This window comes from Thalassophryne amazonica, chromosome 2 (genome assembly GCF_902500255.1).
Source record: "Thalassophryne amazonica chromosome 2, fThaAma1.1, whole genome shotgun sequence".
NCBI classification, from domain to species: Eukaryota; Metazoa; Chordata; class Actinopteri; order Batrachoidiformes; family Batrachoididae; genus Thalassophryne; species Thalassophryne amazonica.
This window is the reverse complement of record NC_047104.1, coordinates 18,803,410-18,816,345: the sequence shown is the minus strand read 5'-3', so window position 1 is coordinate 18,816,345 and position 12,936 is coordinate 18,803,410. Positions and strand designations below refer to the sequence as shown.

The 12,936-nt window shown below is 43.3% G+C and overlaps 1 long non-coding RNA gene across 1 annotated transcript in view; it reads left to right on the top strand.

The window, feature by feature from the left end:
* LOC117522575 overlaps positions 1-7,197 on the top strand; it is a 10,468-nt gene extending 3,271 nt beyond the window's left edge. Inside the window, exons 2-3 of the long non-coding RNA XR_004564249.1 lie at positions 1,103-1,109; positions 6,995-7,197. This is a non-coding gene — a long non-coding RNA (uncharacterized LOC117522575). The remainder of the gene's footprint in view (positions 1-1,102; positions 1,110-6,994) is intronic.
* The last annotated feature ends 5,739 nt before the right edge of the window (positions 7,198-12,936 follow it).

Sequence of the window (12,936 nt, the reverse complement as noted above, 5' to 3'; positions counted from 1 at the left end):
TTTTTTTTTTCCTTTTTTGCCTCCACCCCTCCAGCAACGTAATGACGTCATGCGTAACAATGCATGTATGAGTGTGTAATATATTTGAATACACCACATCTCCCTTTTTAAATAAAACAAATAAAATAACATTTTTGTTTTCCTTTGTTCCTCTTTAACATTAGGTTTCTTTAGTAGCCCCTTAAACAAATACAGTATGCACCAAAACAATGTGCATTCTTTTTTTTTCTCATATTTTTTGTAACTGTTTTTTTCTCTCTCTCTTCACAGCACTAAACCTTGTGTTTCTAATTATCAAACATTTTCTTTTTTATTACACATAACATTTCCATTAGCAGATCTTTGGAGTTACAAGTCTAGCTTTTTAGGTTTTGACTATTACTCTTCCAGATCTAGTTTTTACCACATCAGTGTTCACAGGTGTAACAGGGTGTTCAGTAGGCATTTGAGGTTTCTGATCCAAAGACAAATCAAATTTCTCATGCACAGCAGGTGAACACAGAGGAATCAAATGCATGTGATTGCGTCTCACTGTCCCCTGTGGTACGTCTACTGTGTACGATCTTGGTTTTGAGTGACTTTGGATCACAGTGCCTGGAGTTTTGGTGTCAGTCACCCACACTTGGTCTCCTGGTGACAAGTTGCACAAAGGTCTTGCACGGTGATGCCTGTTGTAGTTAGCAATGTCCACATCCTCTTCTCCCTTTCCTTTTGAGCGAGCGTCGCACTGTCCAGCAGCGTACGATCCAACTGCGATGGAAGGGTTGGCAGTGTCGGCCTCAGACATCGTCCCATTAGGAGTTCTGCAGGGCTGAATCCATTATGCAGAGGTGTGGCCCTATAGGCGAGAAGAGCTAGGTACAGATCTGTGGCTTTTTGCAGAAGGTTTTTCACAGGTTGTACAGCACGTTCCGCCTCTCCATTGCTTTGGGGAAATCTGATGTGGCAAAAGTCTGACAGGAAAACTGTGGCCCATTGTCTGACATGAGGACCTCAGGAATTCTGTGACGAGCAAAGAAAGATTTCAGATGAGTTATGACATCATTGGATTTGGTTTTGTTTAGCAGGGCAATCTCAACAAACCTGGATAGATAGTCCATAGCAAGAAGGTAAGTTTTCCCTCCTAGCTCGAACAAATCTGTGCCCACTCTTTGCCACGGGCGATCAGGACATTCGGTTGGCATAAGTGGCTCATTGTGGTTGAGTCTCTCTTTGATGCATGTTCTACATTTTAGCACCATCTCAGTTATTTGTTGACTCAGGCCGGGCCACCATACTGTTTGGCGAGCTCGAGCCTTACATTTTACAACACCTTGATATCCTTTGTGTAGTTTCGAAAGCACATCATTGCGCATTGCTGAAGGAATGACCAGTCATGTATCTTTTAACAACAAGCCATCTTTTACAGTGAGTGTGGCTCGCTCAGGCCAGTAGTTTTTTAGCAATGTCTCTTGTTTTGCATGATCTGGCCAACCTAGTGTGCACATGTCCATTACACGAGCACATACACTGTGCATTTTGAGTTGTTCCTTGAGTGTTTGCATATATGTGGGACTGATAGGCATGTTTGTAATTATACTGTCCACATATATGTCTGTGTTTTCCATGAATTCTTTGTCTGACTGTGTCATTTGCATTTTCAGTGGTGAGCGTGACAGTGTATCTGCTGTCAACAGTGATTTCCCAGGAGCATACTGTACATCATAGGAGTAACTCATGAGTCTCATTCTGAAACGCTGGATTCTGCGTGGTAGGAGATCCAGTGCTTGTCCTCCCAGTAATGAAACAAGAGGTTTGTGGTCGGTTTCAAGACAAAAGTGTTTGCCGATCAGGAAATCACGAAAACGTTCACATGCCCATGTAGAAGCTAAGGCCTCTTTTTCCACTTGTGCGTAACGCTGTTCTGTAGTAGACAGTGACCTTGATGCATAAGCCACTGGTCGCCATCCGTCCTCCCACAGCTGCAGAAGAACACCTCCCAAACCATAGAATGAAGCATCTGCCGATACTTTGGTGTCTCTGTTCGGATCGTATTTTGCTAGCACTGGGGGTGAGGTCAGTGCATCTTTTAGCACTCTGAAAGCTTTTTCTTGTTCCACTCCCCAGTACCAAGCATTCTTTTTGGACAAAAGATCTCGCAGAGCTTTGTCTTTTTCGGGATGAACTTGCCCACTTGGTTTACCATGCCCAGAAAACTCTGCAACTCTGTCATGTTAGTTCGCTCTTTCATTTTTGTGATTGACTCTGTTTTCTTTGGGTCTGGGCTGATACCTGTGTCTGCAATGATGTGCCCCAAGAAGACCACTTTGTTTTGAGAAAGTTCACACTTTTCAATGTTCATTGTTATACCTGCTTTTTCAAGTCACTGCAGTGTGGCATGGAGACGGGTGTCATGCTCCTCTTGAGTGCGTCCCCACACCAGCACATCATCAATGTGACATGCCACCCCTTCCATTCCCTCAATGACCTCTGTCATAGTGCGCTGAAAGTGTTCGGGCGCAGAGTTGGTCCCGAAGGGTAGGCGATTAAAATGAAACCGCCCAAAGGGTGTGATGAAGGTGGTCAGTTTAGCTGATTCCTCTGACAAAGGGATCTGCCAGAAGCCCATGTTAGCGTCTAACTTGCTAAACACTTTGGCTCCTGCAAGCATTCCGAGACTCTGTTCGACTGATGGCAGCACGTATTTTTCTCTGCACACGTACTCATTCAGTCCTGTAAAGTCCACACATAGCCGCAATCTGGGGCTATTCTTCTTTGGGACAATGACCATGCCGGCGCACCAGTCTGTTGGTTCCTCAACTCGTGTAATCACACCAAGCTCCTCCATTCTCTGTAGTTCCTCCTTTACTTTTCCCATCAAAGGCAAAGGGATCCTCCGTGGAGTTTTGAGAGAGAATGGAACAGCATTTGGTTTGAGCTTTATGTGATAAGTCTGCTGCACTTCTCCAAGACCATCACAAAGTTTGGGGTAAGTTGTTTTCAGAGTGTGCATTGTTACATTGTCAACTCTCACTAGCAGGCCAAGAGCTGTAATGGCAGGATGGCCTAGCAGTGGAGAACTGAGATTTTTAACAACATACACCTTCTCTGTTGTCTACTTTCCCCTGTAGTTGTGCTGTAGCTTTGTGAATCCTGCAACATCCAGTTGTGTCTTTCCTGGCCCTGACAGTGGCTTTTCTGGATGCTGGCGAACCGGTTTTTCTTTTCCAAATATTTTGTTCAAGTCTGTATCGGCTATTGCTGTCACGTCTGCTCCAGTATCGAGTTTGAAAGTCATTTCAGTGTGTCCCACCTGTATGTTGGCTGTCCATGCCTGGCTGTTGGTGGACACTGATCCAAGGAAGAACCCTTGCTCTTCTTCCTCCTCCTCAATACTTTGCACCGCCTTACTTTGCCTGCAGACCCGCTGGTAGTGACCTTTCTTCTCACAGAAATGGCATTTTGTATCATTGGCACAGCACTCATGTTTTGGGTGTGAAGCACCACCACACTTATAGTACTTGTTACTTTGATTTTGGTGTACTGTTGTTGGTGTGCTTTACATTTTGGGTTTGAACTTGTTAGACTTTGTTTTGTCAAACTGTTGTTTCGTTTTTACCACTCTGTCCACTGAGCTTGCATTTATTTGCATCACGTTTGTTTCACTCCTCAAAGCTGACTGCTAGTTTTTGATTTCTTCTGATTGTCTGGCCAAATTCACAGCTTTTTCCAAGTCCACGTCCTTTTCCATCTGCATGCGCTCAGATAGCCTTGTATCGGCCAAGCCCACGACTATTCTGTCTCTTATTAGCTCATCATGGTGCGTCCCATAGTTGCAGTGCTCTGCTAATGCATGCAGGGCTGTAGCAAATGCATCAACAGTCTTGTTTGGCTCTTGTCTGCGCTTGTTGAACCGTGCGAGCTCGTAGACTACATTTTTCTTTACTATGAAAAAGTTGTGGAAGCCATCACGCACTTTGGTGTAGTCCCGCTGGTCTGCTTCATCTCCCATACAATATATTAGAGTGTTGACTTGATTCTCCTCCGAGCTTGTAGACAGATTACTTGCCTGATGAAATCTCTCGAAGCGACGAACCCACTTTGTCCATTCATGAGGTTTAGAAAAATCAAAGGGCTCAGGTGGCTGGATGATAAACGTTGCGCTGGGAGTGCTAGCCACGGCGCTTACTCCTGCCCTCGGTGAGTCGTTTCCTTCATTGCTAGACATTTTTCATTCACCTTTCCCTCTTTCACAAACTTGACGGACCTTTCGATGGCTTCATTCAGCTACACAGCACTTCTGACACCATGTCATATTCTTAAAATACTAAAATAAGAAGCGGGGAAAACTGTGTGCTGATAGCAAGCACCATTTTAATTTTTTTTTTCCTTTTTTGCCTCCACCCCTCCAGCAACGTAATGACGTCATGCGTAACAATGCATGTATGAGTGTGTAATATATTTGAATACACCACAAGTTTTGAGCCTCAAACAGAAGGAGCAAGCTATTTGAATTTATAATATTTTATTTTTCAACATAGTCCCCTTCCACCTCCATACACTTATTCTACCTAGTTTGCCAGTCATTGATACCCAGTTGGTAGAACTAAACATCTTGGTCCCCTAACCAGCCCTCCGCTGCAGCAGTCAGCTCGTCATCATCCTCAAATCTCTGGCCCCAAGGTATTTTTTCAGCCTGGGAAAGAGGTGGAAGTCACTAGGGGCTAGGTCTGGAGAATAGGGTCGGTGAAGAAGTAGTTCATAGCCACACTCCCACACAGGGACAAGGGACAAGTCTGATGTGCACCTGTTAAATCGGACACAACAAAAGGCTGTGATTTGACACTTTTCACTCCTTTCTCTCCTGTCATATTTTAGAAGTTTTTGCAGTGTGCATACTATTATATTTCGATCATGGCTCAAATACATTTGGCAGAAAAGTCTGCAAATATGACCAACTTCACAACATGAAGTAAAAAACTACAAATGTGCTCAAATGACCCACAATTCATGGAGGAAATTGTACACCTTACCTTTGGTTTGGAGGTTGGTGATTATAGAAAGAAGAGCTTGTTGAGGGACAAATGAATCCAGAAAAAGCATAATTCAAAAAAAATTGCATAAAGACACGACAGAGAACTTTAAAACTGTCACTTTTCAGACCGCTCTTTATCAGCGGGAAAAGGGTACAAATATACTGCGGGGCCCTTCTTTTAACGGATCACGCAATCGTGCACAACAATGAAATACCATGTTGGTATAATTTTTGTAGATATTTGTAAATAAAGCAAAAAGCCTCAGCTGCTAACATAGGGTTAAATAATTTGTCATTCACGCTGCGGAAGTTCCATCCAGTATGGCTGCGTGAGCAGGTGTTGCTGTGAAACCACTTTTTCCAAATTTAGAACAAAATGATAGGTTTGATATTGGCCTATAATTTTTCAATACACTAGGGTCAACATTAGACTGCTTAAGTAATGGTTTAATCACTGCAGATTTTAAACTTTTTCCAGCAGATCCAGAGGTTAATGGCAGATTAATAATTTCCAACACAGTAGGTCCAAGAGTGGGCCACAGGTCCTTAAACTGTTTTGTTGATATAGGGCTGAATGAGCAGGTGGTGCTTTTAGCAGAAGTCTAGTCAACACGCCCAGTGAGATTCTGTAAATCTAGGTAATACATCACTGATGGCACCCACCTCGATATCAGGGCATAGTGGCTGGATTAAGGCATTCTGGGATTATTTAAGATTATGCCTTTTATTTTATTCTCAAAGTAATCCAAAAAATCTTGGGCTGTAAAAGGAGAGCGACTTACAGGTGGTTGTCCATGAATGTCACCAGGTTGAGCAGTAACTTTGAATTATGCTTGTTTTTGTTGATCAAATCAGAGTGATAGGCCCACTTTGTAGCCAGTAGTGCATGCTTATACAAACCCAATTCCAATGATGTTGGAGAGCCTATCAGTCTATCAGTTTGAACCTTAAATATCTTGTCTTTATGGTGTATTCAATTGAATATAGGTTGAAGAGGATTTGCAAATCAATGTATTCTGTTTTTATTTACATTTCACGCAACGTCCCAACTTCACTGGAATTGGGATTGTAGTCTAGAACACCATTGTCCCACACGAGGTGGAATACTTCTAATTTGAACTATGGCATTTTCTTTCTAGACCTCTAGCCTTATGCTTGAGGCCATGTAAGTAATCATTGAACCAAGGCAACTGTGTTTTGGGGGGGTGGGGGCCGTGGCTTTAATATAGGTGGAAAGATCATATCAAGCGTGGTTGTGAGTGCTGAGTTTAAGCTGTCCACCGCACTGTTTACTGAATGGTCATTTTCCAAAAGTGATGCTAAGATATCAAGTAGTCTGGCTCCATGTTCAAATGTACTTGAAGAGTTGATGTGTCATGGCAATGATAAATAAGGTTCTTGTTCCAGTAACCACAGAAATGAGACTCTAAACTTAATAAGTGAGTGATCGGAGACCACTGACACAAGAAGCACGATGTCATATTTGTGACAGCATACTATGAACGAGGACCAAATCCAGGGTATTTCCACTAATGTGTGTCGAACTCTGAATGCATTGCTGGAATCCTAATACATCTATCATGTCCATAAATGATTTACAGAGGGGGCCAGATGGATTGTTTATATGAATGCTGAAGTCACCAACACTCAGAATATCTGCATGGATTGCCAAGTTTTTTTTTTTTCCATTTTTAGTCAAAGATAAACTCACCAAATCATTGAGAAATTCAGAAAATGGGCCCAGGGGCCTATATACAGTGGCAAAATAGTATGGTTGATTTTTATTCTTCTTACCTTGGCTATATGGTCTATTTTGAGCAGAGTGGAGAATCAGATGGGCAAATAAATTCTATTTTAGATCCCCAACAACTAGTAAATTAAACCCAGATTTATAAGAGCAACACTTCCACCTTGCTTCTTTTCACGAGGGTGTGACTAATGTGTACTCCGGTGGGCAAGGTTCATTTAAGGGGAGGACAGCAGTAGGTTTAAGCCACGTTTCACATAAACCAATCATATATACGTGGTGTTCCACAATTAGATAGTTTATCAACAGTGATTTTGAGGACAGTGACCTTATGATCATGAGACCCAAACTAAGGACCGCAGTGGGGTTGACAATTGAACTGTTGGCATTTGGTGGTGGTTTCAGAGTAGTATATATAAGATGCCTAAAATTAGGTTTAGGTGAAACTCATGTGGGTTGTAGGTAGCAGACACAAAATATTTGATGTTGCAGGAACAGCCAATGGTGCATCCTCAATTTTAATGTCATCCAATGTAATAATGGGGGCAAAACCTATCCCTCTGTGCTCTTTATGGACATATCTGCAGAAACAGGCCATAGTCTCAACTTGACAAATTTCCCTTGCTGCCACATGAACTGCATTATCAGCATAATGGATTTTCTCCATTAATTTCCCCACTAAGATAATGGATTCCAAAATCCACATTAGTCGTAAGCCCTGCAGGTTCTGTAATCACCTGATGTAGCGTCTTAATGTTACCCACCCTGCAGAGCTCTGTCTATGTTCACAGATAAGATGTTAGAGCCTTCTCCAGTAGGGTGAAGGCTGTCCGGCATCAGCAAACCGTGGTGATCCCAAAAAGACGACCAGTTATCAATAAAACAAATGCCTTGCTGTCTACAAAATTGCACCAGGCACCTATTTAATGACATCAGCCTGCTAAATGCCTCATCATTATGCCAGGAGGGGAGAGAACCAGAGACTCTTGAAGCCTACACGTCTTTCTGGTGAGGTCACATTTCTCTCTATGTCCATTTTTGTGATCTCCGAGTGTCTCATCCTAATATTATTGACACCGACATGAATAACAATGTGGTTACATCTAGTGTCGTGTTCCTTGGCTATCTGCCCTTGTGCAACATCAGCACCCTAAGGTGGGAGGCAATGTCGGGTGCTCTGGGTCCAGAAATATATTTAACATCAGCTTGTGTCTGTCATCTAACTTTGCGGGTGACAGAATCCCATATCACTAATGCACGGTGTTTCGGCCTGGAGATAGGGGTAGAAATCACCCATGGACTTGAAGGGCTATCAACAGCCATATCCAAGGCTGAGTAACTGTTCACAATTTGCAGTGGCGACTGTGATCCTAGTACCTACATGACTTCTTCCACCTAACAACAGTCTGAAAGCCATCGTCTTTACCTGCCATTGCTAAGCTTTCGCTAACGGATGCACTAGCCAGCCCGACACTAAGCTTATCTGAACTGCCCGTAATATTATGGACACTGCTTTCTAAAATAGCCACCCTTTTTGTCAGCATTGTACAAGATTAATGTAGAGTATTGTAATGTAAAGTGTGCACCAGAAAATCCAAGCATGTAGCCAAGCTACCCAGAGGATCCTCGGTTCAATCCCCAGCCTTACCTGAAAATCACTAAGGGTCCTTGGGCCAGGTCCTTAATCCCTAAGTTGCTCGCAGTATGTCGTGAACACCTTGCATGGCAGCACCCAGACATCGGTGTGTGTGTATCTGTGTGAATGAGTGAATTTGAGGCATAATTGTAAAGTGCTTTGAGCATCTGATGCAGATGGAAAAATACTATATATGCAGTTCATTTTAACTTAAAAATTTTGATATATTCTGGATCCTCTCATGAACTTCTTTCTTTGGGTGTATCACATGACATGTTTTACTCAGATCTATAATTTGACCTAATTGTAGGTCATCTTTGACCTCAAGGTGAACCATGAAGGTCAAGGTCGATCACTTATCCCAGGTAATGGCTTATGGGCAAGGCCAATCATTATATTCATGCCAAATTTGAAGGCAAAATTTCAAAAATTGTAACCAGGAAAATTGTTTTGTTGATTTTAGTATTTGACCTTCCTGGGACCTTGACCTTGAGCTTGATCCTTTAGTATGCTGAAAGGTACACTGCTAGGGCTGCTATGTATGAACTTGCAAGAGTCTACAATGTAAACTGTGTGCTGCAGAGCGAGTTAAAGGTGAAAAATGCAATGATTACAAAAAAGAAAAAAGAAAAAACAAACATACATACTAAGTAACATATCTTGCAAAACTTTTTGTCAAGATAATAAATAAATAAACAAACGCAGGTGATTTTATTATGGCCTTGGCAGACATAGCTAACAGAACTGTTAGGTAAGAAAAATAAAAAAGAGAAATTATTAAAACCTTGTATTAACTGGAATTGCTTCAGAAAGGGCATCCGGTGTAAAACTTGTGCCAGTTACCAATGCGGGCTGGCTGTATCCGCTGTGGCGACCCCGAACAAAACCGGGAGCAGCCAAATGAACAACAACATTAAAACCTTGTATTAGAAGAGTGTCATTCATGGCAGCAGGCAGTCTGGGACCGTGCTGTGACTTTCAAAGTAAAAGTCTTTGCTGTGTTTCTGCTGCTGTTTTTACCTGTAAGTATATTTCTTGTGAAGGATGCACAGGAAGATGAGTTGTCAGCAGTGTTGTTCCATATTTAGCTTTGTGGTGGCTGTGTCACACTTTTGGAAACCATGTCTGTGCTCATTCACTGCTGCTTGTTTTGGTGTGTATCCATGAAAACACTGTTGGACTTGTTTGTTCCATTTACGAATCCTCGTATTTATTTTTTTTTAAATCCGATGCGATTGGTGAAGGGAAACATTTAGAAATGGTGACGTCAGACGGTCTGAGTCCTTAGTTTTGTCACTGGTTAAAGGTCTTATTCAGAGATGTGATAGGGCATTATTGATGTTTGTCTAATGCTTTCACTTCCTCCCCCCAGGACCAAGCACACTCTCTTTCTTTGAATTATTCATGGTAGGCTCACTGGCTTTGCAGCAAACACAAGACTATGAAACTTCACCAGGGCCTGAAACATCCAGACTGATTGCTGGAGAAAAATAAATGAGTGGTCCTACAAACTAGTGGTGTAATGGGTTGTAGTTGAATGGTGATCTGGAGCAATTGTAAAGTTTACATCACTGCAAAATTATGGCCATGGTGAATTGTTTAAAAGTAATAATTGCTGTGTATGCCAGCCATATTAAAAACACTGGCATTCACGGGTGTACGTCAAATAAATTAATGCAGCTGTCACACCTAGATGACTTAACCAGCGTATGCTGGCAGCCCTGTTTCCAATGAGTGGTTCAGGTCAGTGCTGCATGGTATATATGTTGGAATGGTTAGGTCTGGCTTGGTTTGTCTTTCCACCGCAGGAAGAACCCTTAGTTTTGCAAATGGAACACTTAAATACTGATGAGCGTGGTGTCACACGGCGTCTTCGCTCCACACTAAGGAAGTGGAACACTTAAATACTGATGAGCGTGGTGTCACACGGCGTCTTCGCTCCACACTAAGGCAAAGCTGAGTAATTTTAACATTATTTAATTAATTAATTAATTAAAATAAATTTTGATTTTTTTTTTAATTTTTTTTTTTTGTGCATCATGGGATAATTTCATCGTGTGCAGACAGAATTGACTGATACCTTTGGTAAATGAGGCATCAGTGACTGAGGCGCTGTGATTCTTTGAACTTGTGGCACAAAGAGCGAGGCCTGGTGGGGGAGAGGCTCCGCTGATAGCCGAGATTCACTCACAGACACTCGGCCAACGGATTACCCTTGTAGCAGACCGTGCCAGTCCCAGATCGGCCCAGCTACAACTCAACAACGTGATTGATGACCTCCGGCACAGAAACCATGTTCTGATGGAGCAACTGTGGCGCAATGTGCCGGTGTGACAGAGGAACATTTTCTTTCAGCCATTACAAGGAATTAAACTATTTTGAGATGCCGTTTTTGAAAATCAGGAGGGTTTATGTGGATAAGTTTTCATCAGACTGTGATGATGAATCCCACTGAAACTAACAGGTAAGACTTCATATTTACTCCATGTGTGATGGTTTAATATTTGAAACGGTCGGTTCGCATGAGGACCACAGCTTTCAGCCAATCAATGAACAGCATTAATGGACGTATTTCAGCTGATGAGTAAATTACAAGGAATGTGTCAACAATCGCATAACTTATCTACAACCTATGTCCCGCATGTGTGGGACGTATCAGATATTTCCTGGCATGTGTTGAAAATTTTCAGCATGCGCAAAATCTTTTGAGGTGCTCCGCGTATTACAACGTATATCAGCGTGCTTAAACATGCTCTTAACTTACACAAAACTTACCCATAACATATTAGACACATGCCAGCTAAATCATCAAGGTGTGAGAGGACCTGCAGCTGTGCATTCACGCGAACAGAGCCTGCAGATGGCCTCTGCTGACTGTGCTGCCACTTTGTGCTCTGTTCAGTACAGCAGCACATTGAATGCACCTCGGTGTCCAAGCACGGAAAGAATGGAAAGATCCAAGATGGTGGCGGTGTCTGTGGCATGCTTTCTTTGGTTTTTTATTATTGTGCAGATTGATCTCGTCTACGCTTTCAGTTCCTTATAATGCCTTTGCACTCTCTGTCTTGTGGGACTCTATGCTGAAGTCACTTGAGTTTGGACTAAGTGACAGTTTATCAAGCCTCCCACCTGTGTTAATGCAGAACGCCACCTTAAGATGTTAATACAGTTGATAATTAAAACACAATATTAATAATTAATAAATTAAATAAAATAATTAATCTATTAATAAAACACATTGTCCCCCCCAACAAAAACATAAATACTTAGATATAATTTGTGCAAATAGGCTAATATTTACCAAAAGTGAAGGCATGAAAGACAGATGTTGCCCAGAATACAGGGCAACATCTTTGAAGAAGTTGGTGCATCCTGAAATCAGTCATTTTTGTTTGAATGTGGATTTTGCTGCTCAGTTATTTTGATGGAAGGCTACAGCTGACAATGGGATTGATGGGATGACAATCCCATCGTCACGTCTTCTGAAGAGGAAACAGAGACTGGGGACTCAGAGGCGGACTCATCCATTACCCAGGCCGAAGTCACCGAGGTGGTTAGAAAGCCCCTCGGTGGCAAGGCTCCTGGGGTGGATGAAATCCATCCTGAGTACCTTAAGTCTCTGGATGTTGTGGGACTGTTTTGGCTGACACGCCTCTGCAACATCGCGTGGCGATCGGGGATAGTGCCTCTGGATTGGCAGACCGGGGTGGTGGTCCCTCTGTTTAAGAAGGGGGACCGGAGGGTGTGTTCCAACTGTAAGGGGATCACACTCCTCAGCCTCCTCGGTGAGGTCTTTTCCAGAGTACTGGAGAGGAGAATTCGACTGATGGTCGAACCTCAGATTCAGGAGGAGCAGTGTGGTTTTCGTCCTGGTTGCGGCACACTGGACCAGCTCTACACGCTCCATCGGGTGCTCGAGGGTTCATAGGAGTTCGCCCAACCAGTCCACATGTGTTTTGTGGATCTGGAGAAGGCGCTTGATTGTGTCCCTCGGGGCACCCTGTGGGGAGTGCTCCGGGAGTACGGGGTCCAGGGTCCTTTGTTAAGGGCTATCCGGTCCCTGTACGACCGCAGCAGGAGCTTGGTTCGCTTTGCCGGTAGTAAGTCGAACCTGTTTCCAGTGCACGTTGGCCTCCGCCAGGGCTGCCTTTTGTCACCGGTTCTGTTCATTATTTTTATGGACAGAATTTCTAGGCGCAGCCAGGGTGTAGAGGGGGTCTGGTTTGGGAACCACAGAATCTCATCTCTGCTGTTTGTGGACGATGTGGTTCTGTTGGCTTTGTCAAATCAGGACCTTCAGCGTGCACTGGGGCGGTTTGCAGCTGAGTGTGAAGCGTCCGGGATGAAAATCAGCACCTCCAAATCCGAGGCCATGCTTCTCGACCAGAAGAAGGTGCTTTGCCCTCATCAGGTCGGTGGAGTGTCCTTGCCTCAAGTGGAGGGGTTTAAGTATCTCGGGGTCTTGTTCACGAGTGAGGGACGGATGGAGCGTGAGATCGATAGATGGATCGGTGCAGCATCTGCAGTGATGCGGTCGCT